A 6,939-nucleotide genomic window follows, 5' to 3' on the forward strand; every position below is an offset into this window, starting at 1 on the left:
GGTGCAGAAATTGGAGGCAGAGGATGAGAAAAGCAGGGCTGTCCAGCCTGTGCTTCTCTGCAGTGCAAGGAGCTGTGGCCAGAGAGGGGGACAGCTGAAGTCCCAAAGGAGACAAAGTCCCAAAGAGGGGATAGACAAAGTCACCAAGCTGCAGGCAGCAGCCACATGGGCTCACTACAAGCCATGGGGCTGGGGACAGGCTTCAGCCCCCAACCCACCCCCAGCTCTACCTTACAGCAGTGCAGGGACCTGCCCATGCTCGTCCCAGCAGCGCACTCAGGCCACTTGTCCCCATCCTCTTGGTGTCCTCCTGAAGTGAGACACTACAATGAAAGCACTCTAGTTCCCAAGAGAAAAAAAACTGGTTTGCTGAGATCTTGCATCAGGCTTGGGTTACATTCCCCGCCCCACCATTATTTTCTGCCACTAATTGTTAACACATTTATAATTAAGGGAAGCTGAGGTGGTTTTCTGAGGAAGCAGATGAGGAGGCTGGAGATGAGACATCCAAGGCTCCAGGGAGGGTCTCTGCAAGCAGAAGGGGCTCAGATGCAAGTTGCCTCGCGATGACTTGTTTACACCACCAGCAGAGAGGCATTTTCTTGGGTGGATTCTGGACCTGCAGCCACAGAGGGGCTTTTCCATCACCTACTCCTAAATCACCCTTGGCCCGAGCAGCCCAAGGGCCCCGGTGACCTTCCTGGATAGGGCCAGGATCAGGGCATCTCATGGGCAAAGTCCGACCCGGAGAGGCCGCGGCCTTTCACAGCTGCTGGAAAAACGCTCAGCTCTGCCGGTATTTTTAGCTCTGTCTGCCACATCGCTCGAGTTCACAGTGTGACCTAGTTTGGCAAGGCAACACGCTCGCCCCACTGGGTCCCCGCTCAGCCGTGTGCTGGGGGGAACGCCAGCAGCCCTAGGAACGGCTCCCCCAGGGCACCGCGGCCCCAGCACATGGTGCTTTGCCTCCATGTGGATCAGCACAGCCAACCCAGGGGCAGATTTTGGGGAGGAGGAAAAGGGTCTCACAGGAGTCGGGGCTGCCTGCAGCGGGGACACGTGCAGGGCCCCGAGGCGGGCGTGCTCTGCGGGGACTTGACAGCCTTTTTGTTGGGGCTGTGTGCTTCCACTTTATTCTTGCCTCGTGCAAAATCAGCAGCTCCCAGACCAACACAGATGCAGCCTGGATTTGGGTCCCCAAGGCAGTTGCCTTCAACAACTCAGCTTCCCAGCCAGCCCAGCTGGTCCCCCATGGAGCCCCATCCAGCTTGGCTCTGGTGATGGGGAGCAGAGCTGCTGTGATGCCTGGTCCATGGCCAGGCTCTGGTGTCCACCCTGCCCGCAGCTCCTGCAGGGACGGGGCTCAGGCCCAGCATCACTCGGCAGCTGATGCATGTGTCTTGACCTTCTGTAGAGCCTCCCCTGGCAGCCGCTGTGCTGAGGGCTCGATGGCAGGCTCACCTCCTAGTCCGTGCGATCCCGGCAGCTAAGGGGTGGGGGCTGACAGGGTGCTACTAACCACACCAGCCAGGGACTATTTTAAGTCATCCATCCCTTGCCAGCACTTTAAAATCCCCACTTGCCATCCCGGTTTTACTGTGAGGGACAAGAATGGAAGCGCTCTTCTCCTGCCACCCATTTTGCACCAAGACACGGCCATAGCACAGACACCATCTCCATGAATTGTGGCAGCTCTTGGGCACTTAGGAAACCTCTTTCCTCATACTTGGAGTGCACTAAAAGGTTCATTGCTCACAGAAGAGGAGACCCAGAAAGAGGAACGCTCACCCCAACAACCCCTGCAAGGCTCAGCTCTCCTCTCTGCTTTCAGGGACCAAAATCTCCTTCACCACCAGGTACATGTCCCAGCGGGAGCCTTGAAGGTGGTTGCTGCTGGCTGGGTCAGGCAGCCCCACACCGGCGCTCGCAGCCGCAGCCCAAGCATTGATCCAGGAGGCTGGCACAGCCTCCTCCTCGCCACCTTTTCATTACCCCTGAAATCGCAGCGGTGCACCACTTTACCAGCCCCGCTCTAAAAGCTTTTCCAATCTTTACTTTGTTAAAAACTTTCTATTTCCAGCGAGGAAGCAAGCGGAGGGGAAGGATTTTACAGCCACCAGGTGACTTAGTGCTGTGGCTGAGCCACGCGGCAGCAGTTTAAGGGATGTCCCGAGCTGGGCTGGCATCCCCCAGCTCTGCAGCAGGGAGAGAAGTCACCCACCAGCCACTTCCAGCTAATTCAGCACCTAATTCAGGAGGGAGAAAGCAGCAACGGCCTGGTTACACGCTGGAGGAACAGACCCACACCAGCTGGAAAGGGGAAAGCACCAAGACGGGACTGAGGATGATGAAGCCAAGGATGACAGAGCCAGCATGTGTGTCCTTCCCTGCCACATCTAACCTCGTGAGAGCCAACATGCCACGCAGCCTCAGCAAATTCTTACTCAAAGAGCAGAAACAAGCCGCCTGGCAATGGCAGTGACTGGCTGCAAACTGCCACCGAGTGCCTCTGCCTCGAGGCAGCCATTAGTCACTGCGAGGAAACTGAGTTTTGCAACTCAGCCCATGAAGAGGACGCACATGCACCCGAGAGTAAAAAAAAATTATATTGATTGCAAGTGCAGCCATGGGCACAGCCAGTGCTGAAAAGCACCCCGCTGTGCCTCCCTGAGCCCGGCAGGCTGCAGGGCACCCTGGCAGCCACCACCAAGGGCAAGCGGGGCATTTGGGGCCACCTGTGACCTTCCATAGTGGTCCACGCAGTGGCAACACGCCCAAGCACGTGGCCACAGGCACAGCACAGAGCTCACCCCGTCCTGCTCAGGGGCGCGCGGGCACGTCAGGCTGCTTGAGCAAGGCACCAGCCTTATTCGGCATATTCCTCTGGGGCTCTGCATCACATGTAATGTGCCTTCTTCAAAGAAAAAATGTGTCATTTATGGTACATTTAAAATTAATGCCCATTTTGTGTTCTTTTTGATCCCAAATTATATGCCGCTTGAGTGCTAGAACGTAGAGCTCTGCTCATCCCTGCGAGGCCAGTGTCACCCACTGGCACTGCGAGGCCCGCCCTCCCTGACAGATACCCCAGCTAAAGACAAGGTTTCCACAAATAAATATTCCCAGCAGCATCATTAGCGTTTGCACCTCGTGGGTACCAGTGCCAGGGGTGTCCCACACCATCCGGGGGGCCTCAGGCTCAGTACGGCGCAGTTCTGTATCGAGGCCACATCAGACCAAAATGTCACTCCTCACTGATAAACGTGACTGCATTTCCAGAGCTGGAGGCCTGGCTGCTTCGTGACGGGAAGCGCATTGCTGTCCATAACCCCCCGATGGAGCGAGGCGTAATTAAGAGCCATCCCTGCTGGTGCTGGCCGCGGGGGGGAGCGGTGACAGTGGCTCTGCCAATTACCTGTGAAAATGCCATGTTTGTGTTAAGTACCGCTCAGGCCCCCAGGTGCAGTCCCAGTGCAGCTCGAAACGCTGCTCAGGGCTGCTCCCGCAGCGTGCAACGTGTCTCCAGGAACAATCCCAACACACAATTAAATAGATTTATGGTATATTCACTTCTAAAACCAGGATGAACATTAATAACACTTTAATTTTGCTTTTCCTTATTTTTTTAAACAGGCAAATGCTTTTATTGCAACTGCTAGTGCCACGGTTTCCCCTAAAAGCCTTGATTTCATTAAGGGAAGGGGGTTTGGCAGAGCTGACTTGCCCAGCATGGATGTCCCCAGGCTGCGGCGAGCTGGCCACGCCAGCATTTCCCAGCTTTCGCGCCCGGCGCCCGCAGGCAGCTGTGCCCCATCCCTATTTCCCAAATCAGCTCCCAGGCGCGGGACATGGGCGCAGGCGTGGATGCCCTGCCAGCTCCCGGCACCTTTCACAGCCCTATTTGTACCAAAGCCCAAATTAAGGCTATCAGGGAAAAACAGGGTCAGATCCTCCGTGACCTGAGGAGGGAATGGGGACAAGGAGCGTGGACACAAACCTCACTAGACCCCACGGGAGAGGAATCAGCCATCGGCCGGGAAGCGACTGCTAATGGGAGTCTGTGCCCTGGTGCCAGCAAAAGCCACACCGCAAGATCATGTTCATCAAACAAACAATGCCTTAGTAACCCTAATGCCTCCTGCCCCGGCTCCTCCGGGAAGCCACGGTCCTGTGGCCGCGTTTCAGCAGGGCTCTCAGCACAGTGGGCAGCAACAGGCACCGGTCCAGCCTCGCGGAGCCCCTGTGGGAGAGGAAAATATTTGCTGTAGTTCTCTTTTCCTGATTTTATTACCGGCTCTTACTCACAGCAACAGTAAATTAAACCCAGAGGCGCAGTAAAGCCCCTGCATCTTGACGGCTTAAACACAGTCCTCAGGGGGCACGCAAGGAAAAATCACACATTGGAGGAGGTCAGGGGAGCATGAGTAAATAAGATGAGATTAATTTTGGAACAACATGCAGCGAGGATGACATCTGCCAGGGAAGGAGCATTGCAGGGTCCCGCTGCAGCCCTGGCCATTCCTGCCCGTGGAGCAAAGCCCAGAGGGGCTGCACGAACACACAACCGGCTCCACACAGGGCAAGAAACCTGAGAAGCCGCAGCAGGAGCTTTTTCAAAGAGCTGTGCATGAGCCAGAGCCGCACGGCACGAGATCAAAGCTCTCCCCCTGCCCAGGCAATGCTTCCTAGAGATTTTGGACAGGTGCTTCCAGCTGCTACGTGGGCGATAGTAGTTCATTCTTCTTCCCAAATCCCACTGGAGCTGTCTCTAAGAGCTGAACAGCTCATGACGCCACATTAACGAAGCAACTAAGTTTGTTACTTGCACCGAGTCATTTGCAGTGGGTCAGCCCCAAGGTGCTGCCCCATGGGGACGGGAGTGCCACCGCTCGCCAGCATGGGAGGTCGGGAGAGCCCAGCTATGGCATCTCTTTGCCAGACGTGGATGGTGGCTGCGCTGTCGGCCCTTCCCCTGCAGGGACTGGGGCCGGAGTTGGAGTCCTGCAAACAAAGGTCCCCAAAACACCCTCCTTCCTCTATGGCTTCCCCTTCCAGCAGGTGCCTAGGTCTCAAATCACCAACTCATGCTGGCTGCTTGGATAAGCTCAGCCCAAGCCACCGAGCAGGACTGGTGCTCGACCTGCTGCAGATCCGTCACTGGGACATGTTTCTGAAAGCTCATTCAAGGTTTTACCCCCAGCAACCATCAGATGTATCAAGTCAAAGGCATTGAGGGGAACCTTTCCCACCACAGCTACCACTCACAGCCGTGGTTCCTCAGGACCTTGCTCTCATCCTGCTACTTCATGTTCGGTGGCATCAGGCTTGTTGTGGGAACAAGCTCTGTGTCCTCTTCACCCAAGATGAAACCTTCAGGCCTCAGCAGCTGTTCTGTCTCCTCCAGCAAGGCCAAATTCATCCAGCTTCTGGTCAGACTTTACCTTTTGGGGGATGTGACACACCCATGAAATCAACAGAGAGAGCAGGCGGTTTCCAGCCAAAGCCAGCACCCACTGGGCCAGCGAAGATTGGCAGGATGGTGGCCTGGGCTAGGACAGCTGAGACAGGCAGACTCGGGGCTCTTCTAAATCGACCTTCTCCTGCGGCATTTCTAGCAAAACAGCAGAGAGACTGTTGCTGCAGAGCCTGGGGTATGAAGGGGTGATCCAGCACCAACTCCTTAGCACAGGGGCGGGTGTCCAACTGGGCAGGGACTGTTTAAAACCTCCAAACACGGAACTGCACACGCAAGTGCAGGATCATTAGGATGCACCTAGGGGTAAGTGCAGGATGGGGCTGAACCACCGATAGGACCCTGCATTGCCTGACTGGGCGGCTGGGCAGACCACATCCAGCAGCAAAGCAAGCTGGAAAAACAATTTTGCTTTTAAAGTTGTACCATAATTGTTTTACATTCCTCTGCACAGAAGGAAAGGTTGTTTTAACGTCCAGGGCTCAGCTAGGGAGAACACAGCTAGGGAGGGAAGTTGTGATCAATTATTTAGAAGAGACTTTCAGTCTCCCATCAAAGGTTTATTTTCTGTCTTCATACGTCTGAACTAAGTGCCATTTCCCCGTGGAACAGGACACAAAGCAAATACAGCGGCTCTAATCAGCACACCCAGGAGCCCAGTATTTTTCTGTTTTCTGTGACCCCTTCAACCTATGCAACCACGAGCCCAGCGGCTCACACCCAGGCTCCAGGAGCAGGTCTGGCTGCTGGGAAGTTCAGAGTTAGAATACACAACTTAGAAATTAATTACCTATTGGAAGAGAGGGGAGGAACTCTCCTGGTACAGCACAGAGCAGTACAACAAGTGCTGGGTTCAGGCTGACAGACCTGTCATCCTTCTGGAAAATAACCCATGGAGCCCGTCTCGCCCCAGACTGCTCGGCAGCCGGGGCAGAGGGAACAAGCAGAATCTGTCGCTGCTATGGGAAGCGCAATGCAGGTGTCTGACAAACCGCATCTGTCCATCATCAGGAGGTTTGAAGGCTCCATGCAGAGATACAGCCTCTGCTGAGGGTACTTTTGTTTTTAAGCATATCCTTCGAAGGCTGAAGACCGCTGGCCTGGGATGAGCTTGGTAAGGGCAAGTAGAGGACCTCAGTCATCTCTAGGATTAGCCCTATTCCTCGTTTCCCAGGGAAAAGTTCCTGTACTGTAACCACCTATAAATACAGATGTTGAAGAGACTCACATCTGGTTTACATCCCCTCATCAGAAAAACACAAAGCTCTAAATTGTGCTGCTACTGCTGCTGCTGCACGAGACGTGCTCCTCTCCTCTTTGCTCAGAGCAGCTCTGCAGAAGCAAAGCAGACAGCTGTAGGGTGGGCGCTCACACGCACTCACTCCCAGTCTGTCACCATGTCATGCACCATATAGTACCAAAAGAAGGGGGGGGGGGGGGAAAAGCACAACTCACATACGACCAGG

Source organism: Pygoscelis adeliae, unplaced genomic scaffold (assembly GCF_000699105.1).
Source record: "Pygoscelis adeliae isolate BGI_AS28 unplaced genomic scaffold, ASM69910v1 Scaffold436, whole genome shotgun sequence".
Classification (NCBI taxonomy): domain Eukaryota; kingdom Metazoa; phylum Chordata; class Aves; order Sphenisciformes; family Spheniscidae; genus Pygoscelis; species Pygoscelis adeliae.